The sequence below is a fragment of the Equus caballus genome, chromosome 16 (assembly GCF_041296265.1).
Source record: "Equus caballus isolate H_3958 breed thoroughbred chromosome 16, TB-T2T, whole genome shotgun sequence".
Classification (NCBI taxonomy): Eukaryota; Metazoa; Chordata; class Mammalia; order Perissodactyla; family Equidae; genus Equus; species Equus caballus.
The window spans coordinates 12,445,902-12,462,037 of record NC_091699.1 but is presented as its reverse complement, the minus strand read 5'-3'; the positions used below and the strand labels follow the sequence as shown (position 1 = coordinate 12,462,037).

At 42.0% G+C, this 16,136-nt stretch overlaps 1 long non-coding RNA gene and 1 pseudogene across 3 annotated transcripts in view; both read right to left on the bottom strand.

Annotated features, from left to right (window-relative positions):
- The window catches only part of LOC106781777 (uncharacterized), a 28,461-nt gene that overhangs the window by 5,834 nt on the left and 6,491 nt on the right, over window positions 1-16,136 (bottom strand). The gene's annotated exons all lie outside the window — the stretch shown is intronic.
- On the bottom strand, window positions 8,199-9,678 carry LOC100054689 (26S proteasome regulatory subunit 4 pseudogene; annotated as a pseudogene).

Here is a 16,136-nt window from a genome sequence, read left to right as displayed (position 1 = left end):
GCACCACTGGGCCAGCCCCTAGTCTTATTTTTTTATATGCCTGGAGCTGAAAGGAATTGGCTCAGACCTTGATCAACTGTGTAAGCAAAGACAGATAAGATCCAGTCTCTGCCCTCTTTGTCTAGTGTAGAAGACAAACATGGAAATAAATCATTACGGAAGGTATACAGAAAAAGCTATAGAAGCCTAGAACAAGACTTTTTCCCCAGGAGGTAGGAGAGCTTCTAAGAAGAGACAATCCAAATTGATCTCATAGAAAAAGCAAGAAAGAGCATTCCAGACAAAGGGAATGTCCTGAGCAAAGGCAGTGAGTGTTGGAGGTACCCCAGAAATTCAACTGAACACAGGGTGGATGGGTTAGATGAGTGGCTGGAGATGAGGTTGGAGAGATCAGCTGGGCCCAGCTCTTGGCGAGGAAGATGCTTCATTTGCCTGACTGTGGTGGGTATGCTGAACAGGCTGTCATTATCCATTTCAACCTCCTAATGTGCCTTCACATGCTGCAGAGACTAGAAAGCTGAAAACTCCATTTCCCTGCCTTTCTTGCAGCTGGAATTCTTGATAAGAGCTCCATCAGTTAAGATAAGAGCTGCATCACTGATGCAGCTAGGAGTCAGGTGGAGGCCATCTCTTGGCTTCCCTGGTTGTTACTGCTGGCTAGCATGGCCAAGAAGACACCAGATTTCAGCAGCAATTCACCTTTGTGGGAGCTAAAAGAGATTAACAGAGAGTTGCAGCTCTGGCAAAGGCCTCTTGATATCTGGATCACAGTTCTGATGACAGCCTCCTGACTCCTCCTGTTCCTGGTGTGGGAGAGGCTGCAGCTCCCCTGGTTAGGCCAGTTCTGCTGTGTTGTTCTGGGTACATTCTTGGAGGCCCACCTAGAGCCATTCGTCTAGGCCCTCCAATGATTTTATAAGCATCTAATCCTGTGTATTAAATCCCCTACTGATTAAAATGGCTAGAATGGCTTCTGTTTCCTGTAACTGAACCCTGATTAATGCAGAGGCAATGCACTGGAGCTGCATTCCACCTAAAATGTGGCTCGAATTCAGGCTTTAGCTGGAGAGCTTGCTGCTGTTATGCCCAGAAGGCGATGTGGACACCCCCCATCAGAAAGTTCCCCTGGCCTGGCCTGCTGCAGGTGGCACAGAATAAACCACTCCTGAGGGAAAGTTAGGCCAAGCAGAAACACAGCCTTCTCTGCAGGGATCCTGCTTCTGACAGATCGGTCCACCCTTTCACACCCAAAGGTGGGGGTTGTACAATCCTGAACATGACTCAGGCCAATGAGTGTCTGCAACAACATACTGAATGAGTTAAAATACCTATCATCACAGAGATTTGGGGCCTCTTTCATTTCCCAACAAACAAAGCCACCGAGGTTAAATCATAGACTGTGGGGGTGCGGTGAAGGAGGGGTACTGGTGATAGTGTGGCAGCAGAGAGGAGTGCACGATCACTCTACCTGCATTACCCCACTGTGGTACACACACGAACCGCTTCCAATTTTAATACTTGTCTATTTATTTTAAGGTAGAGTAGGAAAACATAAGATGTGAAATAAACCCAATCTCGTGAGCAGTATTTCTTCAGGACATGGCTACATTTGCAAAACAAAACAATTAGGAGGAATTATTAGCTAAGTGATAGAGCTGGCATGAAGGTACAGCCAAAGCCATCCACGTGGTGTGCTGATTCCTAAGATTTGGGAAGCCCACTGCAGGATCACATTTAGTCCTGATGACAACTGTAGGAATTGCTTATTTTCTATCCCCACTAGCAGTCACATGGCTGCTAGTGGTCAGTGACAAACTTGTGATTCATTCCTGGTGGTATCTTCTTTATCCTACTCCCACCCCCACCTTATTTGTCACATACAGACTCTGAGAGCTACCATAAGAATAACTTTGGAGAAGTGAAAAACTTTTCCAGCCCACTTCTTCTTGGTGGCTGTAGTCATCCACCAGGTTCAGGTTCCCCTCTGATGGGGCTAGTCTGTTGCAGAGAGCGCTCGGGAGATCTGCCAGGCCTTTGACCTGAACATCCAACATGGCTGCCTTCTCCAGGGTGCAGGCTGGAAGGAAGCAGCTGCTTCAGGTTGTGGGGCAGAGAGGAGGGAGGAGTCTGTCTGGGTCTCTACTACTTCTCCTTGCCCTCCTCTCTGGCCTGCAGTCTATATCCCAGGAAAACAAAAGAGAAAGTGCAGCTGGGATGGTGTCGGAGGTTGGGATGCTGCCTGAGCATAGGCTGAGAGCTTCTTTTCAAAAGCCAATGACTCACGTGGCCCCAGGCCCCAAGGTCAGAGCTGTCAGAGGCAGTAAATAGAAGAGGGCTAAGGTCCAAGCCAGCCTTCCTGAGGAGCCAGTAGCCATCGGTGTGCCTCTTGGGCGAGCTGGGGGCCCTTCAGAGATCAACCAGCAGGGAAGGAGAAGGTCCTTTGGGCATGGCTGGAGCCCACCACTCTTACTCCATTTTATCTGTTTTAGATTCTAAAAACAACTTTCATTTTATCTGTTTTAGATTCTAAAAGTGGTTTGAGAACCACTGCCCTAGCATCATCTAGGCCTCATATTTGAAAAAATGCTTGTAGGGCCTCATTCAGTCACTGGCTCTAAAGATATCTAGGGCGGAAATGGATGGGATGGAGGAGAGCAAGGGTAAATGCTGACAGAGGGGCCTGGGGAACCAGATGAACAGAAAGGATAGTGGGTCCCAGAAGATGGCCTTTACCAAACCCTCTTTTTTCATTCCTCTACCTAGCTTAAAAAAAATACAGATTGATCTCAAAGTATCTCCCCACGATTACTTATTAATTACAAAACAGTAACTTTACAGTGGAAAAATCTGGTGGACTTCCGCCTTAACCAAATGATCACACAACATTAACAATATTGGGATAAAGTAACATCACGGACCTCCTCATAAGATGAACTGAGATGGACACAATATCACATATAGGATTTCTCCCAAAATTGCGAAGCCTGGATCATCAAGGAAACATCAGGCCGAACCAAACTGAGGGACAGTTTACAAAATAACTGGCCTATGTTCTTAAAAATATCAAGATCAAGAAAGACAAAGAGGGGCCAGCCCTGTGGCCAAGTGGTTAAGTTTGTGCGTTCCGGTTCGGTGGCCCAGGGTTTCACTGGTTTGGATCCTGGCTGTGGACATGGCGCCGCTCACCAGGCCATGCTGAGGCGGCATCCCACATAACGCAACCAGAAGGACTTACACCTTGAATATACAACTATGTACTGGGGGGCTTTGGGGAGGACAAGAAGAAGAAGAAGAAGAAGAAAAGAAGATTGGCAATAGATGTTGGCTCAGGTGCCAATCTTAAAAGAAAAAAAAGACAAAGAAAGGCTAAGTTGTTCCAGATTAAAAGAGACTAAAGCAACATTGAAAACAAAATCCAATGGATAGTCCTGGATTGGATCTTGGACGAGGAAAAAAAAAAGCCATAAAGGACATTATTAGGACAATGGAAGGACCTGAATATGGGCTGTGAATTAGATAACAGTATTGTATCAATGTTAAATTTCCAGATTTGAGAATTGTACTTTGGTTTTATAACAGAAGACCTTTGTTTTTAGCAAAGAAAACCTGAAGTTAGGGGTTAAGCACAAAGATGTTTCCAATTTACTCTCAAGTGGTTTAGAGAAATAGGGAATGATAAAGAAAAAAAACTTTATGTAAATAATACTTGCTCAAGTCAAACAACAGAGAGTTTATAAAGGAAAGGTGAAAACCTCTCCCACACCTTCGTTTTCTGCCTCCCAGACATAAGCACCATCTTTCACTTCTTTATCTATGCTCAAAGAATCATCTATACACAGGTGTATGGTTTGCCGGGTTTTGGTCTCTTTTTAAAAATGGAGTCATAGATTACATGTGACTCTGCAATTTGATTTTTAAAATAGTTTTTAAAGTTTTTTTTTAATCAAAGAAATATATACATATGGTTAAAAAAAAGTTGGACTTTAATAAAAGCCAACTGGTGGCTGGCCCTGAGGCCGAGTGGTTAAAGATCCACGTGCTCCACTTCGGTGGCCCAGTTTCACAGGTTCGGATCCTGGGCGCCAACCTTCTCCACTCAGCCATGCTGTGGTGGCAACTTACATATAAAGTGGAGGAAGACTAACACAGACGTTAGCTCAGGGCTGACCTTCCTCAAGCAAAAAAAAAAAAAGCCAACTGCTCAATTCTTCCTGGCCCCAAGGTTGCTCCTCAGAGCAGTCACTCTTCTAAGTGTTTACTTTCCTGGTAGTTTCCTCTCCAGCTCTAAATAACATGCTTATCCTGCTGTTTCTGAATACACGAATGATACACTGACTTGCTGCTCTGTGAAGATTTAATTCACTTATACTCTGGTCTCCCTCACTCTTTCCAGCAGAATTTCTATCACTGTTTTTAGCCCTCTTGTAACCTTAGGTTTTATGGTTTTCTTTCTTGTTCTATCAACTCCAGACAGTATCTGAGTTCCAGTTTTGTAAGATATGGCTATTTTGGCACCTACTCTTTCTTTCACCTCATTCTCCCACTTCTTTACTTCTGTTATCTGTGATTTTAATTTTACACGGTCAAACTTTATAATACTTATGTTTTGTTCTGTAAACATAGTTGTCTTCCTTGCTGAGTCCATAGGTGAACTCTAAAAGCTGAAAAATAAAAAATATTGCTCATATGATTAGGACTACATAAACATTATTACCTGCACAACCAAGCAGTGTACTATGGTGACATTTCCTTTCTTGGGCAGTCTTTGATTTTCCTTGTGTTCAACTTTTTTTACTTAACAGTAAGTCAAAGTTTTCTAATTTTTTAAATGATCACCTGGTAATTTGAGTGTGTACATTTAAAATTTTTAAATTAAATTAAAAAGAATTTTTTTTTGAGGAAGACTAGCCCTCAGCTAACACCTGCCAATCCTCCTCTTTTTGCTGAGGAAGACTGGCTCTGAGCTAACATCCATGCCCATCTTCCTCTGTTTTATATGTGGGATGCCTACCACAGCATGGCTTGCCAAGCGGTGCCATGTCCGCACCCAGGATTTGAATCAGCGAACCACGGGCCGCCGAAGCAGGAATGTGCCCACTTAACTGCTGCACCACCGGGCTGGCCCGTAAATTAAAATTTTTATTGTGATACAATATATAACATAAAATTTGCCATCTTAACCATTTTTGAGTGTACAGCTCAGCGGCATTAAGCACATTCACGTTGTTGTGCAACCATCACCACCGTCTACCCACAGAATTTTGCCATCATCCCCAAGTGAGACTCTGTCCCTGTGAAACACCAGCTCCCCATCTCCCCCTCCTCCCCAGCCCTGGCGCCCACTGTTCTTCTTCTGTCTCTAAGAATTCGACTGCTCTAGGGATCTCATAGATGGAATCACACAATATTTGTTCTTTTGTCCCTTAGCATAATTCCCTCAAGGTTCATCCATGTTGTAGCATGTGTCAGAATTTCCTTCCTTTTTAAGGATGAATGATACTCTATTGTACATATAGACTATATTTGGCTTATTCTTTCATCCACTGATGGACATTTTTCACCCAGAGCAGTCCCTGAAACATATTCCGTGTCTAACGCTTTTTTTAAAGTTGTGCTTGCTTATAGGAACCAAGGCAGAACACTGCTAGGTGGCTAAACCACAGAACCGGGCCAAACCAGAAAGGTCCAAGATGGTGATGGGGTGCTGGGTGCAAAGGGAAACGTGTGCAAAAGGTGCCATGCATGAGAAGGGAAGATGTGCGCATGCCCCAGATGCCCCCTCTCCCTTCACATCCCATAAGAACCCTGCTTATGCTCCCTTTGGGGCAGGCGTCTGAGAGCACGAGCTCTGCCTGCTCCACTCGTTGGTCAATGAATAGGATTTGTGCTCTGCTATTCGGAACCTCCCGCTCGTTCTATCGGTGCGAGCGGCTCCAGGCCAAAGGACCCACTTGTGGGTCACCGGTCCCTTAGTGTTTGGTAACAATTTGGGTTGTTTCCAACTTTTGCTGTTCTGAATAATACTGTTATGAACACAGGTGTACAAATATCTGTTTAAGTACCTGCTTTCAATTCTTTTGGGAATATACCCAGAAGTGGAAATTCTATGTTTAATTTTTTAAGGAAACTCCATACTGTTTGCCATAGCAGCTGCACCATTTTACATTCCCACCAGCAATGCATAAGGGTTCCAATTTCTGATTTTTTTATAATAGCCATTCTGATGGGTATAAGTGTTATCTTATTGTGGTTTGATTTGCATTTCCCTAATGATTAGTGACCTTGAGCATATTTTCATGTGTTTATTAGCCATTTGCATATCTTCTTTGGAGTAATGTCTAATTGAGTCCTTTGCCCATTCTTTTTTAAACTTATTTTTTAATTTGTGGTAAAATATACATAACAAAATTAACCATTTTAACCATTTCTAAGTGTACTATTCAGTGGCATTGATACATTCATGTTGTACAACTCTCATCCATTTTTGAATTGGGTTGTTTTGTTATTGCTGAGCGTTAGTAGTTCTCTATGTATTCTGGATATTAATTCCTTGTGACTTGCAAATGCTTTCTCCCATTCTATGGATCACCTTTTTACTCTGTTGATTGTGTCCTTTGATGAACAAAATTTTAAATTTTGATAAAGTCCAACTTATTGGGGCCAGCCTGCTGGCACTGTGGTTAAGTTCACACGCTCTGCTTTGGTGGCCTGGGGTTCGCAGGTTCAGATCCCGGACGTGTACCTACACACTGCTCATCAAGCCATACTGTGGTGGCATCCCACATACGAGATAGAAGAAGATTGGCACATATGTTAGCTCAGGGCCAATCTTCCTCACCAAAAAAAAAATAAAAAAAAAATTCCAATTTATCTGTTTTTCTTTTGCTACTTTTGGTGTCAAAACCACAAAATCACTGCCAGATCCAATGCTGTGAAGCCTCTGCTTCTAAGAGTTTATATTTTTAGCTCTTACATTTAGGTCTTTGATCCATAGTATGTAGCTTTTATAAATTGTTAAATTACAGTGATCTTTAAAAAATGTAAATCCAGGGGCTGCCCTGTGGCCGAGTGGTTAAGTTCACACGCTCAGCTTCAGTGGCCCAGGGCTTCGCCAGTTCGGATCTGGGGTGCAGACAGGGCCTCACTCATCAGGCCATGTTGAGGCGGCGTCCCACATAGCACAACCAGAGGCACTCACAACTAGAATCTACAACTATGTACTGGGGGGCCTTTGGGGAGAAGAAGAAGAAAAAAAAGCAAATCCAGTCATCACTTTCTGCTCAGAAATTTGCAGAGGTTTTTCATCTCATTGGAATTAAAAATCGTTATCGTCATCCTAGCCTACGGGGCTCTACGTGATCTTGTTTACACTTCTCTGACTTCACCCGATTCTAGGCACACTGACCACACCAGTGTGTGCTGTTCCTCAAACGTGCCAAACACATTCCCACCTCAGGGCATTTGCACTTGCTGTTCCTTCTTCCAGGAGCATACTTCTCTTCACATCTCTAATTATATGCCCCCTTCTTCATGAGGTCCTTCCTGACTACCTTATCTAACATGCCATCTTTATCTCTATCCCCTTACCTTGCTTTTGTTTTGTTTCCATTTTCTTTTTTTTTTTTTTTTGAGGAAGACTGGCCCTGAGCTAACATCCATGCCCATCTTCCTCCACTTTATATGTGGGATGCCTACCACAGCATGGCTTGCCAAGCTGTGCCATGTCCACACCCAGGATCCGAACCAGTGAACCCCAGGCCGCCGAAGCGGAATGTACGCACTTAACCGCTGCACCACCGGGCTGGCCCCTGCTTTTGTTTTCTTATTAGCATTTATCACTGCCTGACATATTATTTAATTGCTTGTTCGTTGTGTCCCTCCAGGAGAATATAAACTCTGGGAAGGCAAAGGTCTTGACCTCTCTCTTATTGTAACAGAACCCTAAAATTTTTATCTGAATACACAGATGCTCAGAATAAAGCCAATGGATGAGAAACTTCTAGACCATATCCTTGATAATGAGGGGTGTACCTCTGATTCTCTCTTCCCTCTTCCCACTGGCTAGAACTGGATGTGGTAGCAACTAGTTTTAGACTATTTAGATGATGACAACTCCTTAGAGATGATAAAGCAACAAGACAGATGGGACCTGGGTGCCTGATGATTTCTTGAAACAGAGCTGCTGAGAAATCTTGGACTTTTTTTTTTTGAGAAAGAGCACACTTTATTGGAAAGAGAGCACTGCGCATGACCAACAGATGAAGTCCGCCCAGTGGGCATCCACACATTATGCTCAAAAAGATCCACAGGATGCTTTGCTAAGAAAGATTAACTGGAACATGGATTCCTCCGGGAAACTTTCCAAACCTCATCCCTCCGAGGGGTGGGGACACTCCCAACCATTTCCTTGAAGGCAACTGTGGTTCCTTAGAGATGGAGTCCCTCAGGGGCGCCTTGTTGTTTCTATAAAGAAGATTTTTTAAATGTTTTGGAGTATTCATTTGTCACTTTCATTCTATGCTCTCTCAAGGCCATCAGACCAGCTTCAGCACAGACTGCCTTGATGTGATGATGTGAGGATGCCTGATGACTTCTTGAAACAGAGCTGGCACCACAGAGGTCCTCTTTAGCCATGATCAATTGTCCAGGGTTGCATCATCGGCCAGCATCATACTGCTTGTGTGAATCGGACTTATTAGTCCTTTCATTGGGCAGGAGGAGTTTGATCTCCCTGTCAGTGTGGCCTGGTCTGATAAGTGCTGGATCCAAATTTTCTATGTGGTTTGCGGCCATGATAACTTTCACATCTCCCCTGAATCAAATCCATCCAACTGGTTCACAGTTCCAACATTATTTGCTGAATTTCTCTCTCACCACCAGAATTTGAGTCATATCTTTTTGTCCCAATGGCATCAATTTTATCAATAAACACGATGGATGGTACATGTTCTTCAGCAACTTGAAACAATTCCTGTACGAGTTTGGGCTCATCACCCAGGTACTTCTGAATAAATTCAGAACCAACCACACTCAAGAAAGTGGCTGAGGTTTAGTTTGCTACTGCATTGGCTAGTAAGGTTTTACATGTGCCAGGTGGACCATAGAGAATGACCCCCTTAGGGGCCTTTATATCCCTCTCTTCATAATATTCAGGATGAGTGAAAGGAAGCTCCAGAGATTTCCTAATTTCCTGGGTTTTGTTGCCCAAGCCCCCAGTATCAGCACAGGTCTCCTGGGGGCCTTTTCCACCTTCATCACTGTGACCAGGGGACCTGTCACACCTCTATCACGGCATGCACCTTATGGCTGAACAGGACCAAGCAGCCTGGTTCCAGCAGATCCTTGGCTACAAATGAAAGAATGCTGATGTAGTGTCCTGAGCCCACAGATGTAGACATGACAGCGTGATTGTCATCAATGATCTCTTCTAAGGCTCCTACCAACATTGGGGTCCCCCTTAGATCATCCACCTTTCATCTTTCCTCCCCTTGCTTTTCTTCTAAAGGCTTCATTTGTTCCTGATTTCTAATGAATTCTTCCTCCATGAGAAGATAGTCTTTAATTCTCCTTAACTTTGATAAATTTCTTTAAAGATTTTTAAATTTTTCCTTTTTTTCTCAAAGGCCCCCGGTACTTAGTTGTATATTTTTTTAGTTGTGGGTCCGTCTAGTTGTGGCATGTGGGACGCCACCTCAGCATGGCTTGATGAGCAGTGCCATGTCTGCACCCGGGATCCAAACCGGCGAAACCCTGGGTCACAGAAGCAGAGGGTGCAAACTTAACCACTTGGCCACGGGGCTGGCCCCAACTTTGATGATCTTATCCGGCACTGAGTGTGAGGGGTCACCAGTGGCAATCTGTTGGCAGCATCTGGTCCCTTTGCTTCTTTATTTTTCCCCACTTTAGTTGGTATGGGAGTTTCATATTTCTTATTCTGGTCCTTGTCATCCTTCTTGCCACCTCCAGGACCATGACCACCACTCTGACTTTGACTCATCTTGCTTCAGTCTCTGGAGCTGTAAAGGTTGGACTTTTATGTGGAGATACCCTTTCATCTCAATAAAGTCACTATTATTTGCATCTGTGTCATAGCAGCTACATCTATTCCTTAACTCTGAGCTTTCTAACCAGTGTGCCTCAGCCAGGAGAAAGGAGTGAGTTGGTGACAGTGAGGAATATTAACTGACAGAGCCGACAACAGTGACCAAAGACCTCCCTCTTGTACTAATCTTAGCATATTCCTAGTCCTAGAACAAGGAATGGGAAGAAAAAAACATTGTTCTTGCTGCTGCGTATATGTAATCTTAACTATTTATAAAAAATGCATAGAAAAAGACGAGAAGGAAATACTTCAAAATGTTAAGGGTGAGGATTCTGCTGCAAGAGTCCAGGGAAGAAAGCTAAGTACCATGAAAGAGAAAGAGATGCTGAAAATGGGGCTGGCCCTGCGGCCCACTGGTTAAGTTCAGCGCCCTCCACTTCAGCAGCCTGGTTTGGGTTCCCAGGCGCAGACCTACATCACTTATTGATGGCCATGCTGTGGCTGTGACCCACACACAAAATAGAGGAAGATTGGCACAGATGTCAGCTCAGGGCGAATCTTCCTCAGCAAAAAAAGAAAGAAAGAAAGAAAAGCAATGCTGGAAATGATCAGAAGCTTTCCAGAATGGGAAATAGAAATAACAGTGATGCAATTATCATGAAAATCATTAAAGCTGTTATTCTTATTACATAATAGTAACACAACTACAACAACAAATCCACCCTGAACTCAGATACAATTTTTCTGTGAAAGAATTAAAGAGACTGTGGCTCATTCTGTGTTTCCTGAAACGTACTATGAAACACTACTGCTGAGACATGACCATTGTAAAAAGGGTTCTGTGAGCATAAACAGTGTCTCTCCCTGGAATTGTAAAGGCTCTGAGAAATCTTGCAGTTAGGAAACACGGTTAATGTTGCTTAAGGAAGCTTTATTGTGACAGACAGTTCTGCTCACATGTCTACTCTCCCCTTCGTTCTTATAATATTACCCAAATTTGTTCATGGCAACAATGTGCCCAGCTAAAGAACTACCCTTCTCAGCACTCCTTGCAGCTACAGGTGGCCAGGTGCCATGGTTCTAGGCAATGAGGTGGAAGTGTAAGTTGCTGACTGGGGCTTCTTGAATAGCTCAGAAAAAGAAAGGCTGACTGTGCTGGCAAGTATGCTTTGCCATTTTCCCTTCTCCTTCATCCTGCCTGAAACATGGATGTGACAGAGGAGGTGGCACAGTGATTTTGTGACCTAGAGGTGACAAGCATGAGGATGAAAGCCACAGGGTAAGGATGACTGAGCAAAAGTATAAAAGTAGCTTTGGCCCCTGAATTCTTCACAGATTGACTGTACTTCTCAAAACTTCTTAATCCATGAGAAAAATGAAATCTATGTGTGCTAAAGCATTATGGGTTGGGTTTTCTATCAAAAGACAGAAGGAGTCTGGGGTCAGCCCAATGCCGTAGTGATTAAGTTTGTGTGCTCTACTTCAGTGGCCTGAGGTTTGCAGGTTCAGATTGGGCCTGGACCTACACACTGCTCATCAAGCCATGCCGTGGCAGCATTCTACATACAAAAAATAAAGGAAGATTGGCACAGATGTTAGCTCAGTGACAGTCTTCCTCAAGCAAAAAGAGGAAGATTGGCAACAGATGTTAGCTCAGGGCCAGTCTTCTTCACTGAAAAAAAAAAAAGAGACAGACAGAGAAATAGGAGGAGTCTGGGTCCCTGATGGCACCATGGGGCAGCCTCACTAGCATAAATCTAAACTTCTTTTACAAAAGAGAAAAATAAAATCCTAACTTTTTTGTCACTTGTACCAGAGACAAATAACAAAGTGCACTATTCTCAGGTTCTGGATAAGGAAGGAGTAGAGAACAGCTATGCTTTGGAAGTGCTGAGTCTGAGGTACCTGTGGGACAGCCAAACGTAGAGAACCAGGAGGAAGTAGGATGTGTGGGTCTGGAGCTTGGGACAAAGATCTGGGCTAGAAAAGGACAGGTCATAAGAACTCAGGTGAACACTTTTGAAGTCCCTCATGCCTGTCTTGGATTGGGCACAGATATATTCTGTATATCTCTAAGGAATAGAGCAAGCGATCAGATTTGGACTTCAAATGAGGAAAGACCTTCTCACAGTCAGAGTTCTCCAAAAACAGAATGGGCCCTCCACGAGTCAGGGAGCATCCTGCTCTTTGAGCAATGTAAGCAGAGCCTGGACACTCAAGTGACGAGGAAGATGAGAGCACTGAGAAGTTGGATTTGATGATTGTTAAACATCTTTCAAACCTTGAGCTGCTAATATTCTAAGCATCTAATTTGGTTCTGAGGTGGGATGTTGTCAACCTTAAAAAAAGGATCCAGTCAACATTGAGACCACAATCCCTCATGCTGTTGTGCCCATCCTTGCTCTGATGCCATGCCCTTTCATGGAATGCAGGGGCCATTTGGATAGGACACGATTTCATGAAAGGTCTCAGATATTTTTATTAGATAACTATTAGACTCAATTACTAGATAATTATTAGACTCAAGATTTTTATTTAACTATTAGTGTTTTTTCTCCATAATTACTGATACATGATCAAAACATCAACAAAAATTTGGTAAATTCAAGAAAACATCAGGGGAGGGGAAAATATGAAATCTAACACCCAGAGATAACCATGATTAACATTTTTTATATGAAAATATCATGTCTTTTTTTATGCATAAAATTTTCCTCACAGTTGTATTCTATTTTACATACTATTTTGATTTTTTTAAACAAAAAAACCAAAAAAAGCAAAAGCCGTATTAAGAGGAAAATTCATTGCAATACAGGCACAGCTTAACAAACAAGAAAAATCCCAAATAAGCAATCTTAAACTACACCTAACTGAATTAGAGAAAGAAGAACAAACAAAGCCCAAAGTCAGCAGAAGGAGAGAAACAATAAAAATCAGAGCAGAAATAAATGCTGTTGAAACAAAAAAGGCAGTAGAAGGGATCAATGAAACAAAGAGCTGGTTCTTTGAGAAGATAAATCAAACTGACAAACCCCTGGCCAGACTTACAAAGAAAAAAAGAGAGAAAGCTCAAATAAACAAAATCAGAAATGAAAGAGAAGAAATAACAACAGACTCCGCAGAAATACAACGGATTATAAGAGAATACTATGAAAAACTATATGCCAGCAAAATGGATAACCTAGAGGAAATGGATAAATTCTTGGATTCCTACGATATCCCAAAGCTTATTCAAGAAGAAGCATACAATTTGAACAGACCAATCACAAGGAAAGAGATTGAAACAGCAATCAAAAGCATCCCAAAGAATAAAACCCCAGGACCAGATGGCTTTCCTGGGGAATTCTACCAAACTTTCAGAGAGGATTTAATATCTATCCTTTTCAAGCTATTCCAAAAAATTAGGGAGGATGGAACACTTCCTAACACATTCTACGAGGCCAACATCACGCTGATACCAAAGCCTGACAAGGACAGCACGACAAAGGAGAACTACAGGCCAATATCACTGATGAACATAGATGCAAAAATTCTCAACAAAATTTTGGCAACCTGAATACAGCAATTCATCAAAAGGATCATACATCATGATCAAGTGGGATTCATACCAAGGACACAGGGATAGTTCAACATCCACAAATCAATCAACGTGATACCACATCAACAAACTGAGGAATAAAAACCACATGATCATCTCAATAGATGCAGAGAAAGCATTTGACAAGATCCAACAGCCATTTATGATAAAAACTCTGAACAAAATGGGGATAGAAGGGAACTACCTCAACATAATAAAGGCCATATATGACAAACCCACAGCCAACATCATACTCAATGGGCAAAAACTGAGTGCCATTCCCCTGAAAACAGGAATGAGATAAGGATGCCCTCTATCACCACTCTTATTTAACACAGTACTGGAGGTTTTGGCCAGAGCAATCAGGCAAGAAAAAGGAATAAAAGGAATCCAGATAGGGAGGGAAGAAGTGAAACTCTCGCTGTTCACAGATGACATGATCGTATATATATAAAACCCTAAAGAATCCATTGGAAAACTTTTAGAAGTAAACAACAACTACAGCAAAGTTGCAGGGTATAAAATCAATTTACATAAATTAGTAGCATTTTATTTTTTACTCTCATATTTTTTTTCAAATGTACATCATATTTCAAATTCTTTGTACATTACATCATGTTCACCACCCGAACACTAATTATAGTGCATCCCCTCACATGTGAGCCTAATCACCCCTTTTGCTCTCCCCCCTCCCCTCTTCCCCAATGGTAACCACCAATCCAATCTTCAATGCTATGTGTTTTTTTTTTGTCATTGTTTTTATCTTCTACTTATGATTGAGATCATACGGTATTTGACTTTCTCCCTCTGACTTACTTCACTCAGCATAATACCCTCAAGGTCCATCCATGTTGTCACAAATAGCTAGATTTCATCATTTCTTATGGCTGAGTAGTAGTCCATCGTGTATAAATACCACAACTTCTTTATCCATTCGTCCCTTGATGGGCACCTAGGTTGCTTCCATGTCTTGGCTATTGTGTATAATGCTGCAATGAACATAGGGGTGTATGTATCTTTATGCCTTTGTGTTTTCAAGTTCTTTGGATAAATACCCAGTGGAATAGCTGGATCATATGGTAGACCTATCCTTAATTTTCTGAGGATACTCCAAACTGCTTTCCATAGTGGCTGCACCAGTTTGCACTGCCACCAGCAGTGAACAAGGGTTCCCTTCTCTCCACACCCTCTCCAACATTTGTTGTTTCCTGTCTTGTTAATTATAGCCATTCTGACTGGAGTGAGGTGATACCTCATTGTAGTTTTGATTTGCATTTCCCTGATAGCTAATGATGTGGAGCATCTTTTCATATGCCTGTTGGCCATCTGTATATTTTCTTTGGAGAAATCTCTGTTCAGATCTTTTACCCATTTTCTAATTGGATTGTTGGTTTTTTTGTTGTTGGGATGTATGAGTTCTGTGTATATTGTGGATATTAACCCTTATCTGACATATGGTTTGCAAATATCTTCTCCCAATTGTTAGGTTGTCTTTTCGTTTTGTTGATGGTTTCCTTTGCTGTGCAGAAGCTTTTTAGTTTGATGTAGTCCCATTTATTCATTTTTTCTTTTGTTTCCCTTGCCCGGTCAGACATGGGACTTGAAAATATGCTGCTCAGACCAAAATGATAGAGCGTACTGCCTATGTTTTCTTCTAGAAGTCTCATGGTTTCGGGTCTTACATTCAAGTCTTTAATCCATTTTGAGTTGATTTTTGTGCATGGTGTAAGGGAATGGTCTACTTTCATTCTTTTGCATGTGGCTGTCCATTTTCCCAGCAGCGTTTATTGAAGATACTCGCCTTTCTCCATTGTGTGCTCTTGGCTTCATTGTCGAATATTAGCTGTCCATAAACGTGTGGGTTTACTTCTGGGCTCTCAATTTTGTTCCATTGATCTGTGCGTCTGAATTTGTGCAAGTACCATGCTGTTTTGGTTATTATGGCCTTGCAGTATAATTTGAAGTCAGGGAGTGTGATACCTCCAGCTTTGTTCTTTTTTCTCAGGAATCCTTTGGCTATTCGGGGGTCTTTTGTTGTTCCACATAAATTTTAGGATTCTTTGTTCTATTTCTGTAAAAAATGTTGTTGGAACTTTGATAGGGATTGTGTTGAATCTATAGATTGCTTTAGGAAATATGGACATTTTACTGATGTTAATTCTTCCAATCCAAGAGCACAGAATATCTTTCCATTTCTTTGTGTCTTCTTTGATTTCTTTCAACAATGTTTTATAGTTTTCAGCATACAGATCTTTCACCTCTTTGCTTAAGTTTATTCCTAGATATTTTATTCTTTTTGTTGCAATTGTAAATGGGATTGTATTCTTAATTTCTCTTTCTGCACTTTGTTGTTAGTGTATAGAAACGCAACCAATTTTTGTACATTGACTTTGTATCCCGCGACTTGACTATATTCCTTTATTATTTCTAAAAGTTTTTTAGTGGACTCTTTAGGGTTTTCTAGATATAAAATCATGTAGTCTGCAAAGAGTGACAGTTTCACTTCTTCTTTTCCAA